The sequence below is a fragment of the Trichechus manatus genome, unplaced genomic scaffold (genome assembly GCF_000243295.1).
Source record: "Trichechus manatus latirostris isolate Lorelei unplaced genomic scaffold, TriManLat1.0 scaffold00115, whole genome shotgun sequence".
NCBI lineage: Eukaryota > Metazoa > Chordata > Mammalia > Sirenia > Trichechidae > Trichechus > Trichechus manatus.
In genome coordinates, this window is record NW_004444051.1 from 2665001 (window position 1) to 2686500 (window position 21500).

Genomic DNA, 21500 nt, shown 5'->3' on the forward strand with positions numbered 1-21500 from the left:
GCTGTTTCCTTGATATAATCTCTCTCTATATATATATTTATACGCTTTACTGGTTTCACTTCTCTAGAGAACCCAGCCTAAGACAGTCCAGTTGTGAGGAGTTTTGTTTTCTTTATGTTGAGGTGTGAGCCATACTGAAGGCTGTGGTCTTTGATCTTCATGAGTAAGTGCATCAAGTCCTCTTCACTTTCAGCAGGCAAGGTTGTGTCATCTGCATAACACAGGTTGTTAATGAGTCTTCCTCTAATCCTGATGCCACGTTCTTCATATAGTCCAGCTTCTCAGATTATTTGCTCAGTTTACAGATTGAATAAGTATGGTGAAAGGGTACAACTCTGATGCACACCTTTCCTGACTTTAAATCACACAGTATCCCCTTATTCTGTTCCAGCGACTGCCTCTTGATCTATGTACAGGTTCCTCACGAGCACAATTAAGTGTTGTGGAATTCCCATTCTTTGCAGTGTTATCTATAATTTGTTATGATCCACACAGTTGAATGCCTTTGCATAGTTAATAAAACGCAGGTAAACATCTTTCTGGTATTCTTTACTTTCAGCCAGGATCCATCAGACATCAGCAATGATATCCCTGGTTTCATGTCCTCTTCTGAATACAGCTTGAATTTCTGGCAGTTCATTGTAGATGTACTACTGCAGCTGCTTTTGAATGACCTTCAGCAAAATTTTACTTGTGTGTGATATTAATGATATTGTTTGATAATTTCCACATTTGGTTGGATCACCTTTCTTTGGAATAGGCATAAATATGGATCCAACTGGAAGAGATTAGGATGTGTAGCAAAGTTAATTTTTTTGTGTGTCCCCTATTGGGGTTCATGTAGCTTCCTGTATTTGCAGGGTTGGTTCTGTGATTAGATCTGGGGTTTCTATGCCTTTATTGTTGTCATGGTGCTCTGGGATTCCAGTAATGCTAATGTTAGATTTCTTAATTGAATCCCGTATTTCCTTTTGGGTTTGTTTGGTTTTCTTTGTTCTTTTCTCCTGAGACTTAATAATTTCAGTTATTTTGTCTTCTGGTTCATTATTCTGTCTTCTGTCTGTTGGACTCTATTGTTGAGTGTTTCTCTTGCTTTTTCTAATTCAGTTGCTTTATTCTTAATTTCCAGTAGTAGTTTGTTTTTTGTGATGTTTTTAATTTCTTTATTGAGTCTCTCATTTTGTTCCTCCATTTGTTTCTTGATCTCCACTAGTTTTTTTTTTTTTTTTTTGTGAGCCTTTTGCTTTCTGTAAACATATTTAGCACTGAAGTCTGAAAATTATCAGTTCTTTGCATTGGTCTGGTCTCCATGGGAAAAATTTCCTCTTCTTCATGTTTTGCTATTGATTGTTCCTTCTTCTCCTGTGATTCTGTATGTTTTACTGTTTTTTGTTGAATGTAGGCCATTTTGTTATCTTTTTTTTACTTTAAATTTTGTTTCTGGTTTTTGTGGAAAAATTTTCTGATTGAGTGCCCTTGTGGCACAGCAGCCAAATACCCAGCTGCCAGCTGAAATGCCAGGGCCTGCATCCACTAGCCTCTCCACAGGAGAAATTGTGGCGTCCTGCCTCTGCAAAGACTCACAATTCTGGGAGCCCTACAACTATGCCCCACAGGGTTGTTATTAGTCAAAATTGACCCAGCAGCAGTTGGCTTGGTGTCTTCTCCTGAAAACAACTAGAGGACACTCTTATGCTTAGGTTTTTTTCAGTACTGATTCAGTTCTGGATGCTTGATCTCTGGAATTCAATACACGTGCCTGCGAAGGCAGGTGGTTAACCAGTTGCAGACTCTAATGTAAGCAGTGGGGCTTGACTTTCCTGTGGTGAAGGTGGAGGACTTTCTCTGTCTTTCCCTCATGGCCGTTCCTGCACAGGCTCTTCCACAGTGTCCCACTTTGGACAGGGAACTAACCATTTCTGTGTTTGTCGTTGTCTGAAGTATTCCCCTTACCCTGCTGCCTTTGCAATTCCTTCTGGTCCTAGTGCCTGTCCGTCTCAGGCTTTAGCGAAATTCAACAGCACTCTCTCTCAGTGTCCTGTTCTCCCTTTGCCCCTCCCAATTGCACAGCCTGTGAACTCCCATTGCCAATCTATGCTACCTTAAAAAATCGGGCTACAGCTTCCTCAGGTTAGCTCCCTTTCTGTGTTCCCTGTTTAGGGTGTTGCCTAGCCACAACCCAAAATGGCTATGATGAATGAGTGCTTGTGATGTTAGTAAGTAGGTTCTACCAGCTTCTGTGCCATCCCTGCTCCTCCTCTCCCCTGCTTCTGGACTCACCGTAACTCCCCAACACCTCATCTGTGTTCAGAATTCTGACATCTCAGTCTGTGCTTGTTTTTATTCATTATTCAGTGTAGTTTCTAGGGGAATAAATCGGATCCTTCACTCACTTTGCCGTCTTGCTCCATCCCCATTATTTACATTTATAACAGGAGTTCCTGGGTGGAGCAAACTGTTAATGCACTCAGCAGCTAACTGAAAGATTGGAGGTTTGAGTCCACCCAGAGACACCTCAAAAGAAAGGCCTAGCAATCAGCTTCCAAAAAATTAGCCATTAAAAACCTATGGAGCACATTTCTACTCAGACACACATGGGTTGACGATGAGTTGGAATTGACTTGAGGACAACTTAAAAAAAATTTATAATAGTAAATACAAATTCTTATGTGAATTCTTGAGTAAAGCAAATTTGATTTGTGGTATGGGGGAAACCTAGGACACAAAAGCATATAGGGCTTGTATTGTTACCTTCCAAATTCATTTTTCAATTATTGAAAAATAATGATAACTACAATATTCAGGATTGATTTTTACATAATTTTAAATATTGGAAGGCAGTCAACAAAATATTAGCTGTATAACTGTGGATGTTGGTGAGGCAACATTCCGTTTGGGTTCTATGTATGCGTGAGAGAGTGAGAGACCTGGACTATAAAGATAAAGCTTACCACTCAGAAAATGTAGGATGGTCTTAAGTTTTCTGTATTCCATAAGTTAGCACTTACACTGTTTTGACACAGTTTGGCTGCTTGTAGCTGCTCTTCCACTACAGAGATAAAATCCCGTTAGTTTCAATACCTGTTTTCCCCTTTGACCACCATGGAGTAGCTTTTAAGCTTCTTTGTGGGCTTTGTTATTGCTCTGAATAGCCTCTTTAATGGGATGTAACCCATTTTTGTGACATTCCTTTTGTTCAGTTGACTCAGAAAATGATGATATGCTTTGTGTTTCTCTCTTTCTCCTTTTTCCTTTTCTTATCTCCCTCAAATGCCTAGAAAAGAAGAAAAAAAAATGTTGAAATTATAGAATTAACAGGCCCTGAAAAGAAAGACTGAGACCATGAGTCACTAAAGCAATTTTCCTGCCTAGAGGGTGTAACTTAGTGGTATATTTGTAAATGTGATTCAAATTGTGGCTTTTGTGAAAAGATCAGGAGCCACATTATTAAAAAAAAGGTGGAGAGATGATAACTTCTGTGAACTGTTTTCACTGGTAAGCTTTATGTAATTTCAGCGACTTTTAATTCTTGAAAGATAATTATTTATAAAGTACATAGCTGGAAAATGAAAAACAAGATGAAACCAGGACAGTTAAAAAAGGAGAGCATTTACCCTCTGTCTTTGAATGTCAAAACAATAGGTTATCTATTATAGAAGGGTGTGTGGCCTGGACAGGAGATTGCTGGGTTTAGAGAACCTGAGTTCTAGACCCCTTTTTCCTTTATTTGTTTGTGTGACATTTAGACATATAACTTAACCTCTTTTGGCTTTAATTTGGCTTTATGTTAGTTGGGCCAACAACCAGTTAACCATGTGTGAGTGAAATGAACATTTGAAATGATGAATGACAAGTTTATGTTATATTTTTAAAGTAAAGCTAGATAAGGGTAGGTTACTTTGGTCTCTCAAAGTGGTGTTATACTTCTGGGAGTGCCTCTGCTAAAATTCCTAAAATATGTGTTCATAAAAATGAAAATGAAAAAGAAAATATATATCTTACAAAAGACCTAAGTTTAAATACTGACGTTGTCCTTTTGAATAAATTACCCAATTTTCTCTAATTCTATTATTATCTGTAATAGATAACAATACCCCATCCCCCCAGTGACCATGAGATTAAAATTGTTATGGTCAAAAACAACCCCTAGAATCATGGCCCCCTCAAAGAGCTGAGTTACTTTGAATCAGCCCCAGTAAAGCTTTACTGTGGCTACTCCAGCTAATGCATTTACCAAATAGGAATGTTTAATCAGCATAACTTCAAATTAGAGAAGGCAAGCATATTATATATTCTGGTACATCTTTCTTCCCACTTACCCTTGGAACTTAGGAATACCATTTTCCTGATTTCCCTATGTCTCTGATTATCCAGGTGACTGTCAGTGGCAGTATTGCAGAATACTTACATATTTAAGCTCTGGAATCAGACTCCTGGGTTCTAATCCTGGATCTACCACCTACTAACCAAATGAATTTAGAACTATTTGACTTGTCTAAACCTCTACATTCTTATTTGTCAAACATTTATAATAATAGTATTTACCTCATAGAGTTTTTAAGAAGATGGTGTAATAATGCATATAAATATTTAATGCAGAATTTGGCAACTGGTAAGCATCCAGTGGAGTCCCTGGGTGGCATAAATGGTTAGGCTACTAGGCAAAAGGTTAGTGGTTTGAATCCACCTAGAGGCACCTTGGAAGAAAGGCCTGGTGATCTACTTCCAAAAGATCACAGCCAGATCTACTCTGAAACACATGGGGTTGCCATAAGTTGGAATTGACTTGATGGTAACTGGTTTTTGGTTTAAGCTTCCAATAGGTGCTAGCTATTATGACTACTTCTATTATTTTTACTCTCCTTCCTTTGGTTCTTTGCTGTGTTTTGCATAATCATTCTTATCTCTGTCCGTTGCAGAGCTTCTCTTATTTCTTGCAATGTATACACTTGCTGCTTTTTTTTTTATTGTACTTTAGATGAAGGTTTACAGAACAAATAGTTTCTCATTAAACAGTTAGTACACATATTGTTTTATGACAGTGGTTAACAACCTCACGACATGTCAACACTGTCCCTTCTCAACCTTGGGTTCCCCATTAGCAACTTTCCTGTCCCCTCCTATGTTCTAGTCCTTGTCCTTTCACTGTTGTGCCCCATTAGTCTTGTTTTGTTTTATGAGGCTGTCTAATCTTTGGCTCAACGGTGAACCTTGGGAGTGACTTCATTACTGAGCTAAAAGGGTGTCCGGGAGCCATACTTTCGGGGTTTCTCCAGTCTCTGTTAGGCAAGTAAGTCTGGTCTTTTTTTGTGAGTTAGAATTTTGTTCTACATTTTAGTCCAGCTCTGTCCGGGACCCTCTATTGTGATCCCTGTCAGAGCAGTCAGTGGTGGTAGCTGGGCACCATCTAGTTGTACTAGACTCAGTCTGGTGGAGGCCATGGTAGTTGTGGTCCATTAGTCCTTTGGACTAATCTTTCCCTCATATCTTGTTTTCTTCATTCTCCCTTGCTCCTGAAGGGGTGAGACCATTGGAGTATCCTAGATGGCTGCTCACCAAGGTAGAATGTAGAACATTTTGTTTATAAATGGTGTTATGCCAGTTGAGCTAGATGTTCCCCTAGACCATGGTCCCCATAGCCCTCCGCCCAGCAATTTGGTCCCTCAGGGAGTTTGGATGTGTCTATGGAGCTTCCATTACCTTTCCTTGTACAAGTTGTGCTGGCTTCCTCAGGATTGTGTACTGTCTTACCCTTCATGAAAGTTACCGCTTACCTATTATCTGTTTAGTTATTTCCCCCTCGCACTCCTCCCATCCCTCATAACCAACAAAGATTATTTCTTCTGGTGTGTATCCTTTTTCATGAGTTTTTACAGTAGTGTTCTCATACAATATTTGTCCTTTTGTGATTGACTTATTTCACTCAGCATAATGTCCTCCAGTTTCATCCATGTTATGAGTTGTTTCACAAAATCATCATTGTTCTTTATCGTTGCATAATACTCCATTGTGTATATAATTTGTTTATCCATTCATCTGTTGATGGGCATCTAGGTTGTTTCCATCTTTTTGCTATTGTGGACAGTGCTGCAACGAACATGGGTGTGCATATGTCTATTTGTGTGACGGCTCTTATTTCTCTAGGATATATTCCTAGGAGTGGGCTTGCTGGATCATATGGTATTGCTATTTTAGCTTTCTAAAGAAGCACTACATCATTTTCCAAAATGGTTGTATCATTTTGCATTCCCACCAGCAGTGCGTAAAGAGTTCCAATCTCCCCACAGCCTCTCCAACATTTCTTATTTCCAGTTTTTTTGATTCGTGCCAGTAATGCCAGGGTGAGACAGTATCTCATTGTGGTTTTAATTTGCAATGCTCTAATGGCTAGTGATCAAAAACGTTTCCTCAGATGTCTGTTTGCTGCTTGAATGTCTTCTTTGGTAAAGTGTCTCTTCATTTCCTTTGCCCATTTTTTAATCAGATTATTTGTCTTTTAGTTGTAGAGGTGTTGGATTTTCTTGTAGATTTTAGAGATTAGACCTTTGTTTGACTTGTAATGTCTAAAAAATTTTTCCCAGCCTATAAGTTCTCTTTTGGGGAAGTCTTTTGATGAGGATCAGTGTTTAATTTTTAGAAGATATCAGTTATCTAGTTTATCTTCTGGAGTTTTTGTGTTATTGGTTATGGTTTGTATCCAGTTAATGCTGTGTATTAGGGCCTCTAGCTTTGATCCTATATTTTCTTCTATGAACTTTTATAGTTTTTGGCTTTATATTTAGATCTTCGATCCATTTTAAATTAGTTTTTGTATATGGTGTGATGTATGGGTCCTGTTTCATTTTTCTGTAGATAGACATTGAGTTTTGCCAGCACCATTTGTTAAAAAGACTGTCTCTTTCTCATTTGATAGACTTTGGGCCCTTGTCAAAGATCAGGTGACTGTAGGTGGGTGGATTTACATCTGGGTTCTCAATTCTGTTGCATTGATCAATGTGTCTGTCATTGTAGCAGTACCAGTCTGTTTTGACTACCGTAGCTGTATAGTAGGTTCTGAGGTAAGGCAGTGCGAGTCCTCCTACTTTATTCTTCTTCTTCAGTAGTGCTTTACTTATCTGGGGCTTCTTCCCTTTCCATGTAAAGTTAATGATTGCTTTTTCCATTTTTTTAAAGAATGTTGTTGGTATTTGGATCAGGATTCTATTGTATTTGTAAATTGCTTTGGGTAGAATTGTCATTTTCACAATATTGAGTCTACCTATCCATGAACATGGTATGTTTTTCCATTTATGTAGATCCCTTTGGGTTTCTTGCAGTAATGTTTTGTAGTTTTCTTTGTATACTTCTTTTACATCCCTGGTTAGATTTATTCCTAGGTATTTTATTTTTTTAGGGGCTATTATAAATGGTATTGTTTTCCTGATTTCCTTTTCATCATTGTCTTTATTAGTATAACTGATTTTTTGTATGTTTATCTTGTATCCTGCTACTCTGCTGAATCAATTAGTTCCAGTAGTTTTATTATGGAGTCTTTAGGGTTTTCTATGTGTAGTATCGTATCATCCACAAACAGGGACAGTTTAACTTCTTCATTACCAGTTTGGGTGCCCCATATTTCTTTTTCTTGCCTTATTGTTCTAGTTAGGACTTCCAACACAATGTTAAATAGGAGTGGTGATAAAGGACATCCTTGTCTTGTTCCTGTTCTCAAGGGGAATGTTTTCAGCCTCTCTCCATCCAGAACGATGTTTGCTGTTGGTTTTGTATAGATGCCCTTTATTATGTTGAGAATTTTCCCTTCTATACCTATTTTATTGAGAGTTTTTATCAGGAATGGGTGTTGGACTTTGTCGAATGCCTTTTCTGCATCAACTGAGATGATCATGTGATTCTTTTCTTTGCTTTTATTTATGTGGTGGATCACGTTGATTGATTTTCTAATGTTGAACTTACTTGCGTACCTGGTATGAATCCTACTAGGTCGTGGTGTATTATTTTTTTGATATGCTGCTGAATTTTATTGTTTAGAATTTTGTTGAGAATTTTTGCATCTATATTCATGTGAGATATTAGTATGTAAATTTCTTTTTTTTGTGGTGTCTTTGCCTGGTTTTTGTATCAGGGTTATGCTGCCTTCATAGAATGAATTTGGAAGTATCACTTCCTTTTCTATGTTTTGAAATAGTTTGAGTAGTACTGGTATAAGCTATTCTCTCAATGTTTGGTAGAATTCTCCAGGGAAGCCATCTGGACCAAAGCTTTTTTTTTTGTTGGGAGTTATTTTTTATTACCTTTTCAATCTCTTCTCCTGTTACGGGTCTGTTAAGATTTTCAACATCAATTTGTGTTAGTTTGGGTAGGTAGTGTGTTTGTAGATATTTATTTCCTGTAGGTTTTCAAATTTGTTGGAGTATAGTTTTTCGTAATACTCTGTTATGATCCTTTTTATTTCAGTTGGGTCTGTTGTAATGTCCCCCATTTCATTTCTTATTTGTGTTATTTGTATCCTCTCTTGTTTTCTTTTGTCAGTCTGGCCAGTGGTTTGACGATTTTGTTGATCCTTTCAAAGAACCAACTTTGGGTTTTGTTGATCCTTTTCTATTTCATTTATTTCTCCTGTGATCATTTTTATTTCCTTTCTTCTGGTGGCTTTTTTTGCTGTTCTCTTTCTATTTGTTCAGGTTGTGTAGTTAATGTTTTGATTTTGTCCCTTCTTTTTTGATGTGTGCATCTATTGCTATAAATTGCCTTCTGAGGACTGCCTTTGCTGTGTCCCAAATGTTTTGGTATGATGTGATTTCATTCTTGTTTGTTTCTAGGAATTTTTTGATTCCATCTCTGATTTCTTCTGTTACCCAGTGATGTGTAAGCAGGGTGTTATTCAGTTTCCACGTACTTGATTTTTTTTCCTTGCTTTTCCTGTTGTAAATTTCTACCTTGGTTGCAATGTGGTCAGAGAAGATAGTTTGTATTATCTCAACGTTTTGGATCTTGTTGAGGGTTGCTCTGTGACCTACGATATGGTCTGTTCTGGAGAACGTTCCATGTGCACTGGAAAAGAATGTGTACTTTGCAGCTGTTGGGTGTAGTGCTCTATATATGTCTATAAGGTCAAGTTGGTTGATAGCACCCTTTAGGTCTTCTGTTTCTTTGTTGAGTTTCTTTCTATATGTTCTGTCCTTACCAAGAGTAGTGTGTTGAAGTCTCCTGCTATTATTGTGGAACTGTCAATTTCTCTTTTCAGTGCCGTTAGAGTTTGTTTTATGTGTTTTGGAGCACTGTCATTGGGTGTGTAGATGTTTATTATGGTTATGTCTTCATGGTGGATCATCCCCTTAATCTTTATATGGTGTCCTTCTTTGTATTTTATGGTGGATTTTGTTTTAAAGTCTATTTTATCTGAGATAAGAATTGCCACTCCTGCTGTTTTTTGGTAGCTGTTTGCTTGATGTATTTTTTCCATCCTTTGATTTTTAATAAATTTACATCTATGTTTTTAAGGTGTGCCTCTTGTAGACAGCATATTGATGGATCCTGTTTTTTTAATCCAGTCTGTCCCTCTCTGACTCTTTAAGGGAGCATTTATGCCATTTACATTCAGTATAATTATTGATAGGTGTGAGTTTATTGTTGTCATTTTGTAGTGCTTTTTTTGTAGTGCTGACGTTTTCTTTGTTCCTCTTACTCTCCTGTGCTGAATTCTTTTTGTTTGTGGATTTTTGTTTCATCTCTTTTGATTTTTTAGGTTTTGTTTTACTGAGACTTTATGTTTTTCTTCTTTATTTTGATAAGTAGGTTTTTGTGGTTACCTTGAAATTTACCCTTATCTTCCTAGGTTTGAACCAGTGTATTATTACTTAGTATCTCCTTGCCTTCCTCTCCTTTAGAAGGTTCTATACGTATAATGTTTATTCCCTCTTTTGTTGTTCTGTTGTTGTTGTCATTTACAGATTAAGTTCTCTTGTTCCCTGTTGTAGTTCTTTTGGTTTTGGATAGTCCTTGAGAGTTCATTTCTTAGATTGATATCTGGCTGCTATGATCCTGCGTCCTAGATTCAGCCTGTGGTCTGATGTTGTTTGTTCTCAGATCGCATGTCGCCCTTTAATAATTCTTGTAAGTTTGGTTTGGTTTTTGCGTAATCCCTTAATTTCTGTTTATCTGGAAATGTCCTAATTTCACCATCATCTTTGAACTTGAAGTTTGTAGGATATGTTATTCTTGGCTGGCAATTCTTTCCTTTCAAGGTTTTATATATTTCATCACATTGCCTTCTTGCCTGCATGGTTTCTGCCGAATAATCCGAGCTTAATCTTATTGTTTCTCCTCTGTATGTGACTTTGTTTTTCTCAAGATGCTCTCAGGATTCTTTGTCTTTTGTTTTATTGAGTGTGATTATGACATGCCTTGGTGATTTTCTTTTGGAGTCTAGCCTATATGAGGTTCGTTGAGGTTCTTAGTTGGTCAGGTTTTCATCTTTCATGATATTGGAGAAGTTTTCTGTGAGCAGTTCTTCAGTGATCCTCTGTGTGTTTTTTGTTTTCTCCCCCTGTTCTGGAACCCTAATCACTCGAAAATTTTTGCTTTTGATTGTATCCCACATAATTCTCAGCATTTCTTCATTTTTCTTCATTCTTTTTTCTGATTTTTCCTCAGAGTTGTAGCCATGTGTTTGTCTTCAATTTCGCTGATCCTGTCTTCCATCTTTTCATAGCTACTCCTGAGCCCTTCTATGACACTATCCATTTCTGAAATCTTGTTGTTTATCTTTTGTTTTTCTAGTTGTTGTTTTTGTATGATTTCTAGTTGTGAATTTATTTTGACATTTTGTTGCTGTATTATTTTCCTGAATTCTTCCATTTTTTTTGCCTGTATTTTTGATGAATTTGTCTGCCTTTTCCATGAATTTGTCTATTTTTTCCTCATTTTTATCTGCTTTTTGCCTCAACCCTTGGATAGCTCTGAATGTTAGAGATTTGAATTCTGTATCAGGTAGTTCTTTTCTTCTATTGGAAGGTTATCTGGTGTTCTATTTTGGATGCCTACTGGAACTGTCTTGTCCCTTTTTTTTATAATTTTTGATATTGTCTGCTGTCTTCGGGGTGTTCAGTAGTTATTTTCCTCATTTATTGATTGTAGATTTGTTTTGTCCTGCTTTTTTGTCTTATTTGGTTATGTGTGAGCAGGTGGGCTATGCGTTCTTTGTTGTTTGCTCGTCTGCGGGCATGATAGTTTTCTACTCCTTCTCCAATGGGCAGAATCAGTCATTCAGCTATGGTGCAGCAGGGCAGGTCCAGCTGAAGGGGGTTTTGGGATGTGTTGTTTGTGACATGTATTAGGGCCAGCAGGGCAGGCTGGAAATCAGTGCAGGGCAGGTTCTAGTAGGCCACGTCTGTGCTGCTAGGTTGTGTGATGTTCAGCGCACGGTGCAGGTAGGCAGGAAGGAGGGAGGGGATTGTGATATGTAGAGCTAAGATGGGTATGGAGAAGAGGAGAGAGAGGAGAGAGGAAGGGGAGCCAAAAACGTACAAAGAAAGAAAAAAGAATGCTAAGAGAGCTTGCCATTGGAGTGGAGAGATGAGACATGGTTGTTCTGTCTCTCGCTGGGAGCTCCATGAAGTTGCCTTCCAGTACTCCCCGTTTGCTGATCTCTGACTGGAGCCCAAGATAGTGGATCTGTGCTACGTTAGCTGATATGGGACCTCTACGTGTATCTCTTGCTCTCTCTTCTCTCTCAGTTTCTGATTCCATTCAGTGCTTGGCTGAGTTCTTTATCTCTTCATTGATGCTTAGGGTTTCAGGATTGATGTTTTTCTCTGTTTGACTTAGTTTTTTGGATCTTTGCTGTGGATGGACGTCGTGGTGCTTCTGTCTATAGCGCCACATTTTCTGGAAGTCTGCACCACCTGGCATAAGGCTGAGGGACTGCAGGAGCTGACTCAGGGCCCCACCATCTGGCAGAGTTGGCTCCACTTCAAGCCACCCAAGGAGCACCTTTCTGAGCTGAGGCCCGCGCCAGCCCACTCAGCCGTGAGATCAGCCCGCCGAGACTGCCACCGCGGGAGGGGCCCCCTTGCTGCTTCTTTGATGAAGATTTGGTGCTTTCCACATTCCTGAACTGCATTACACAAGTATTAACACTTTAGGGGGTAGTTACACTGCTTTCATTTGCAAAATGGTAACATTAATGTATATGTGTCTATTAGCACAAAGTAAGCACACAATAAATATTAGCAAATAGAAGAAAATTATAAAATATAAGCTGATATAAGTTTGTGCTTAAATTTCTTATAAATATCACCAAATTTCTCTCCAGAGGTGTACCAAATTATTCTTGCACCAAATATTGTAGAACATTTTAATCATTGACAATACGTGAAAAATGGTGTATCACAATTTTAGTTTGCATTTCCTTTATTGTGAGTGATGTTGGATGTCTTCTTATATGTTCAGACCATTTGTAATTTCTTTTTCATGAATGTTTGTGATATCCTTTGCATAGTTCCTTACCGATTTTAAGGAGATCTTTATGTATTAAGGGAATTAGTCTTTTTGTGTTGTATTATTGCCAAGGTGTTTCCTTTCTCCAGATTTTCATTTGTCTTTGGAGTTTAATTGTAGTATTTATTTTCCAGGAAAAAAGTATGAATTTTTATGAATTCGAATTTATTCTCCTTTCCTTATATGATTTCTGCATTTTATATCATACTCAGAAAAACCTTTGTCACACTTATAATGCTTTTGTGGTTTTTTTTTTTAATGTTTCAATCTTTGAGACAATCTTTGAAACTAGAGAAGTAGAGAATCCAACATATTTTTCTAGTTTTCTAACCATTTGTCTCAGTAGCATTTACTAAATAATTAATCTCTATCCCAAAGATACACAATATCATATTTATTATATATTACATTCCTATGTGTATTTGAATATACTTATGGCCTTTCTATTCTGTTCTGTTTGCCTATTTACACATGAATCAGCACTTGTAAAACAATATGCGTGAATTCAAGTACAATATCAGTTTTAATTTCTGTGTTTTGAAAATGCATTTTAATATACAGTGGTGGTTATATCTTATAGTTTCTTAAAAATGTCTTTGCTAGTCTTATACATTTTTTTCCAACGGTGAAGTTAAGAATCAGCTTAATAGTTGTGATAGTGAAATCTTTACTTTGTTCTGTGTGTGTGTGTGTGTGTATCATTTTCAGCGTCTATGGAAATAACCATGTGATTTTTCTCTTTAAATCTATTAATACAAATTTTTTAATAATAGGTTTTATTCTAATAATGTAATAATGAAACATTCTTGCATTTCTGATATGAATTTCACTTGATCATGGTGAGTTAATATTTTAATATGCTATTCCATTCAGTTTTCTAATATTTTCTTAAGGATTTTTGTACCAGTAATCATAAATGACATGTCTATAATTTTCTTCTTGTGATAGATTTGTCATATCCAAGTTATTTTAGTTTCAAAATGATTTTGAAAATTTCATTTTTCTGTCCTATAGAAAAGTTTAAAAAAATTGGAACTATTGTTTCCTGAACGTTTGGTAGAAGCCACCTGTAAAAATCACTGCCTGATAGAGTTTTTATGGGGAGCAGTTTCTTGATTATTTTCATTGTTTCCATGGCAATTGATGTGTTTGAGTTTTGTAGCTCATTAAAAGTGGTACTTAGTAATTCATATTCTTTGAGGAAATCATTCCACCCAAGTTTTAAGATTTTATCTTTGATATTTTGTGATTTTGCTACTTTGTGGTATGTTGTGATGAGAATTTCGTTTATTTATTTCATCTATCCTGCTCTTTAGTTGATGGCTCATTCAATCTGAGAACTCACCCTTCTTCAATTTTGGAAAATTATCAGTCATTTTATTTTCAATTATAGCCTTCCCTATTCTGTCTTCTTCTATCAGAAATTTATCAGATACTTCCCTTTCTGTGATTCATATCTCTTATCTTTTTAACTCTTTTCAGGCAATTATATTAATTTTCTAAAGTATACATTCTCTCTTCTGCTGTATCTAGTTTACTGTCTAAACATGCAATGAGTTTTTATTCCAAGGACCATTTTTTTTTCATTTCTATAATTTAGGTTTTCTGTTAATCAAATCAATGTCCTTTTTTAAAATCTCTGCTGTTTTTACCTTATGGTCTCCATTCCTGATTTTACATCTTTGATTATTTTAGGCATACTTCTTTAAAGTCTCTATCAGAATGTCCTATATTTCTAGTGTTTGGGGATTGTTTCATCAGTTGAGTCTCTTTCATTGTTACTTGTAGCATTTGACTGTGAATACATCATCAGTGAGGACCATATGCAGTGGGAGTCCAGGGTCCCTGAAAGCATCCAGAGGTAGAGTAGTTTCACATTTGCCTTCTGAGGGAATGCTCTGTGGATTTTATAAGACTCTGATTAGTTTCTCTGTTAAATTCTCAGCTTGGAATCCTTGCACCAGGAAGGTGGTACATATTTGAAACTCACACAAATTACATGATACAGGTATTCCTTTCAGTCTTTTCTGCAATTGACTCTTTATACTCTCAGCTCCATACTGTAGCAAGGTTCTCTGCCTGATGCAGGCTGAGTGTGTGTGGGGTTGTTTTCTGGACCCTATATCATAGACTATGATTAGTGTTGGCATCTTAGTTCCAAGTCCTGAGGCTTACAGGATTGACAGCCAAGACAACCAGCCCCTCCTGGAGGGAGTATTAGAGCCCCAGTGATTATGACCTAAACCTTATTAGGTGACCTTGAGAGGCATTTGTGGGTTAGTTTCCCATTTATATTTTGGCTTTGTATTCCCTCCCTATTTCTGGCACCTGGGATTTTATTTTCCGTGTTTTGAGTTTGACAACATACTGTATTTTTTTTTCTTTTAAAATATTTTTTCTAGCATTCTGGAATTCTGGGAGTAAGAAGGTATTTCCTTCCATATCAACTCCAAAGCATATATTGACCAGGATTTGATTTGCATTTAGAAAATTCAGCTCAGCATAAAAATTTTGATTTTGATTTTTCTTATGTCTCTGTACATTATTAGGCCACAGTGTCATCAACTACAAAATTAAATATTAGGTGTTTAGTGCCTGAGACCAGTTTGGCATAAACATTTGTGCAATATGACTTCCTGTGCAGATTTTTGTAGCCCCTTTCCCATTGAGCCTTTTTGGGAAAACCTTTACTTTATAATGGATGCTTCCAGTGCCAGTTCATGCATCTGTAAGAATAAAGCAGGCCAAACACTCTGTTATTATTCACACTGCAGGAAATCCCGAGAAGCACTGAATGAAAGGACAGCAGCCTAAAATTAAAGATCCATTTGGTGTGCATGGTATGTGTATTTTTAACATGTGTTTTTTTCCCCCTGTTATCAGTAAACTCCATGACTAATGTTGTATTTAATGGTACAAGTGTAGAAGGAAAACTTGGAATTCGTGTCAGACAAAATGGCAAAACACCACTCGTTAATCCAGGAACTCAATCAACAGTAGAAGATGCTGCAACGGTGTGTAAAGGAGATCACTCTGGTGTCTTGAGGTATCATCTTTTATGTGACTGTTTTGCTTATTGGTACTCCATTTCAGACTGTCAAGACTAGTGCCAGAGGTAATGTCCAATATTTCTTCAGACTCTAGTTTTAGTTTCTTGATTTCTTCTTCTTTTTTATGGGTAGGCAGAGTTTGAGTTGGAGGAACACACAATGAGAGGAAATCCTGAACAACCAAATCTTTTAACATTAACGCTTAATGTGTGGTCAGTAGTTACCCTAAAGCAAAGATGAGTAGATAAAGGAGCAGGGAAACTAGAATACTGGAAACAGAACAACCAGAACAGAACTGATGAGAATGTTGACACATTCTGTAAAATGTAACCAATGTCACTAAGGATTTTGTGTGGAAATTGTTAAATGGAAACCTAATTTGCTGTGTAAACTCTCAATGAAAACACAATAAAATATTATTTTAAAAAAACAATGTGTGTTCAGCACTTGACAACTTACAATACTTAAAAAATTTTTTTTTTAATGTTTTTTTCTTGTAAAAATGCAGATAACAGCATCTGCCAATTCAATATCATTCATGTGTACAATTCTACAAATACTTTTGTGTGCACAATCTTTCTGTATGACACAGTAATAAATTTATTTTGATGTTTTATTGATGACAAAATGAAAACTGGGAGAAGATAGGTGACTTGCTTAAGATTATATTACAAATAATAAAGATAAAAAAACAGCACTAATAATATTCGTTAACACTAACTGAGTACTACTATATGTCAAGTTTTGTTCTCAGTGCTTAATCCTCACAACACTTAATTCTTGTAACAACTCTTAGGAGTGTTCATCAGAGAGAATAGGTGGGAATTCCATCACTCCAAACACAGGGAGTTGTTGTTAGTTGCCATTGAGTCAACACCAACTCATGGTAACCCCATTTGTGCAGAGTAGAACTGTGCCCCATAGGGTTTTCAAGGCTGTGACCACTCCGAAGCAGATTGCGAGTCCTGTCTTCCAAGGTGGCTCTGGGTGGGTTCGGACCACCAACCCTTCAGCTAGTAGTCGAGCACTTAACTGTTTGTACCACCCCGGGATTCTCAGCATGGGCAGAAGGTGTGCAAAGACCTGTTCGACAATTTGGCAGGTGCTGGGAATGAGAATACTGTTCAGAGTGGAGTGTGGAGAGATAAGGTCACAGCAGAAGCATGGCAAGAACGTGTAGGGTCCTGCTTTGCTGAGGAGTTTGGATTTTATCTTCTAAAACAGGGGTTGGCAAACTCTTTCTGTGAAGGGTCAGAGAGTAAATATTTTAGGGTTTGTGGACCACAGAGTCTCTGTTGCACCTACTCTCCTTTGCTGTTGTAGCACAAAAGCAGCCATAGACAATACGTAAATGAATGGGCATGGTTGTGTGTGGGCAGCAGGTAAGTAGAATTTTGCCCATGGTTTGTTATTTACTGACCCCTATTCTAGAAAAGGAGCCTCAGTGGCGTAGTGGTTAAAGAGCTCGGCTGCTAACCAAAAGGTCTGCAGTTCAAATCTACCAGCCACTCCTTGGAAGCCCTGTGGGGCAGTTCTACTCTGTCCTGTTGGGTCTCTATGAGCTGGAATCCACTCTATGGCAGTGGATTTGTTTATTTTTTTTTTAATTTTAGAAAATTATTTTTTCCTTTTAACTTTTTGTTCATACTATGTATTTTTGGTGATGGAGGGCATGCTGAATCGAGTGTGTCTTACTTTTGGTAGGTAGCATCGTTTTGTTGTTTTATGCCCCATTCTACAACTTGTACTCTTGGAGTCCACAGGTACATATGTGTACCCTTGTGAACACAATTTCTACCGCCAGAGTCCAGAAGAACATATGTGTACCAAAAAAAATTTTCAAAATTCATGTTTTTCCTACCAAAAATTCAATGATTCAGCACCACCTCATGCAATACCCTGTAAAAACAGTAATTTTTGGCACGTGCCTGTTTATTCTGTTTCAAACTATTATATAGTGCCCTGTCTGCTAGCAGCATCTACCATCAGTGGGACATTAGCTTCCCAAAGAACCCCAGAGGTACAGAAAGTAAGTGTTAGCTATATATACTGCCAGTCCTGAAAGGAGCATGAGGCATACATTGCTTCTTCAAAAAGAAGGTGTTCCCCCACCTGATGTCAAAATACAGCAATTAAATTGAGGGAAGTATAAATTATTTTTCCCACTATGTGAAGGAAGAATAATTTCATGAGGGCAATGGCCAGGGCCCCTATCTCTAAATTGGGTGACCATAGGTCCCTGATTTGTTGGGGACAGCCCCATTTATACCTATTGCTCAGCATTATAACTAATTGCCCCCTTTTACTCTCAAAAGTTTCACTGGATGATAAATGATATATGATCACCCTACTTTGAACCTAAATTGGGGTTCATTTTAGAACTTCTGCACAAAAGATAGGAATGAGCCTAAACTTTCATGGATGGTATGATAGTCTGAGAAGTGTAATGAGTATGGAACCCCATCTGTGGTGGAGTCTCAGCTCTGCTCCTTATTAGCTGTGTAACTTTGGGCAAATCACCTAGCCTCTCTGAGTCAAAGTTTCTTTCATTGAAAATTGAGAGTAGGACTTTCCATTATTACAGAATTATGTGGATCTAATGCAATGATGTTCGCAAAAATTCATGAGGCAAATCATTTTTATATGCTATTCAAGTGAAGAAGAGGCAGTATTGCAAGGTGGGAAGGGTTTTGGATCCAGACAGAGAAGGCTTAACCTAGTCCCCACCACTTTCCATAAGTGAGACCTTGCAGAAATCATTGACTCTCTCTGAGCCTCAGAGCCTCATTAGAGCTAATTGTACCACCTTGTCAGAATTGTTCTCATGGTTAAAGACAGTGTGTTCAAAATGCCAAGCACAGAGCCTGGCACATAGTCAGCATTTGGTAAATTGCAGTTACTATTTTTCAAATAGGAGTCCTTGGCTGGTTCAAATGGTTAATGTGCTTAGCTGCTAACTGAAAGTTTGGCAGTTCAAATCCACCCAGAAATGCCTTGGAAGAAAGGCCTGGCAATGTACTTCTGAAAAATCACCCATTGAAAACTCTGCAGAACACAGTTCTACTCTGACACGCATGGGGTCACCATTAGTTGGAGTTGACTTAACAGCAACTGGACTGGACTGGATTTTTCAAATATTCACCTGCCATTTCAGAGCTATCATTTATCTTTTCTTTAACACCCACTTCAAATTATTTACCCCATTCACCTCCTGCAGTGTCAAAATTCTGTTTTATTCACTGTTCTATAAGTCGTCTCCACTCAACAATGTCCCAGAATTGTGATGATGATGATGAAGAAAATGATAATGATGATAGTTTCTCATCGAGCAGTCTCTATGTTATAACCATCTCTAGATGAAGCATACTTTCTATGTGGTCTAATGTGGCTAATGCTAACTAATCTCACTTTTGAAGCTCTGATAACACTTTTGAATCCTTGATTTTGAGGACTATTCCTGTGTCATGGCAGAGCTCTCTGTAGTTTTATTTCAATAGGGACGACCAGATAAGATCACAGCCTGAGGAAGCATGGCAATGGGCACCATACTATTTCTCTCCTGATGCTTTGTCTGTAGCATTCTATCATGTCTCCTTTAGGACCTGAAAATAATTGGTTGAAACTTCTGCTCTCTTTTAGCCTTTTGTCCAAGTTTGACAAGTGTGTCATTCCAGATAGCATGCACTATAAATGGCTTGAATCTAATAAGTAGTCTTTTTGGGCATGTAATCCGTTGTCTTTGTTCCTTCCTTGAGTGGGAAAATTACAATCTTCTAAGATCCTCCTTCCGTTTCTATAGAATGTGGGTGCTAATTTGAAAGCAGCTCATAAAATGGAGGCAAACTGGGCTAATTATAAAGATTTATAGCCCTGAAATAACAGGGCTTTCCCTGAGGGGAAAACATTACATTGGTTGTAGGAATAATTAGCTTGTGCTGTTACATTGAAATAGGATAAAACTCTCTTTCTCCTGATCAGATCCATTTTTACTGGGTCAGTCCAAGGTGTCTCCAGAGGGACTCATTAGATTTTTTTTATTATTTAATTTTTATTTTTTGTCAAAGCTAGACTTCTACATTTCTTATTCCCCTGGTATAATCACTTTCAGCCCTTTCAGTTGGTTTTTACCTCCATATCTCTAGTTAAGGGGTTTATATAATTTTTTTATTTTTAATTTTATTGTGCTTTAGGTAAAAATTTACAGCTCAATTTAGTTTCTCATTCAAAAATTTATACACATTATTTTGTGACACTGTTTGCAATCCCCTCCATGTGACAGCAATTTCCTCCTTTCCATCCTGGGTTTCCAGTGTACACTGGTCCAGTTTTTTTGTCCCTTCCTGCCTTCTCATCTTGCTTTTGGGCAGGAGTTGCCCATTTGGTCTCGTATATTTGACTGAACTAAGAAGCGCCTTCCTCACATGTGATGTATGTTTTATAGGCCCATCTAATCTTTGTCTGAAAAGTGGGTTTTGGGAGTGGCTTCAGTTCTGAGTTAGCAGGGTGTCTGGAGGCCATAGTCTCAGGGGCTCCTCTAGTCTCTGTCAGATTAGTAAGTCTGGTCTTTTTCTGTGAATTTTTTTTTTAAAGTAAAAAGAAAGTTTCATTTGGCATATATGCAAAAAGGCAGAAGTGGGAAATGGACAACCATGTTGCCAGAGCCATGTCTGCCAGAGTCCAAGGAAATACCACAGAACAGACAAAAGCAGGAAAACGGACAAGCATGCTGCTACAGCCATGTCTGCCCAAGACCAAAGAATATTACAGAATAGGCAAGAATGGGAAAATGGACGAGCATGCTGCCACAGCCAAGTCTGCCCAAGTCTAAAGAACATTACAGAATAGGCAAGAATGGGAAAATGGACAAGCATGCTGCCACAGCCATGTCTGCCCGAGTCCAAAGAACAGTTACAGAGCCATCAGTATATATTAACATTACAAATGGGCAAAACCATTGAAAGCTTAGCCTTTTCAGATTGGCTAGAAACTGTGATCTTACATTTTGAATTGTCTTTCTTAACAATCATTGGTACAGGTTTCAGTAACAAGAGTCAGGAGGGTCTTCATTGGTCCAACAAATTTCTATTCACTAAATGCTAGTAGAAAAAGATAAGAATGGAAAGTCTTTTGTGTTCTGTTTGATGGGCTTTATGTGAGAGTTTCCCTAAAAGATGTTTTCCAAGATTATCTTAGCTATTGTTTTTATACCTCAGGGCCCAGTTGATGTGTCCTTGTGAGTCCTTGTGAGCCCAGCTCCAGCTGGGTCACATTCTGTATGCTCAAGGAGAGGGAATAATAACTCCAATATTATTTCCTAAATCAGTCCCTCCTTTTGATTGGAGATTGGAGATAACACATCGATGATCAATACCTGGACTTAGTGGAGCTCCTAGATGGCGGCCATTGCAGGCTCTTTAAACTCACGGTGCTGGTTTTCCAACGGATACCATCTGGTTCTTCACCAGGATCTTAAAGAAGAGTGGTATTCTCATCAATCGCATTGCCAGAGTGAGCAGACTCAATGTACATCAACATTTTAGCCTGAGGCCTTCTTTTGCCTTTTAGGTGTGTAAGACAATAGAGGATAAATTTTATTATGCCTAATACTGTCAGGATGTAGACTAAGAATATTACTATTCCTTGTAATAGTGATTTAGCCCATGTACTTATTCCTGATGATAACCAACCAAACAAATCTCGTGTTTGTAAGGGTGTTACAGTGTGTAACCAAGTAGCTTGTTGTCTAATTCTATGTATATCTTGTTCTACTTCTCCTCTGTTATTTATCCAAATGCAACAATAGGTATTTGCTACAGCAGAAAGTACACTAATAAAAAAATCTAAGGCTATTTTTTTATCTTATGTCACCTTGTCTTTTGAGATCAGAAATCGCTGTTGTGCTTCCATCTCATCTGTTATTTGGCCCATAGTGACTGACAAATTTTCTTAAGT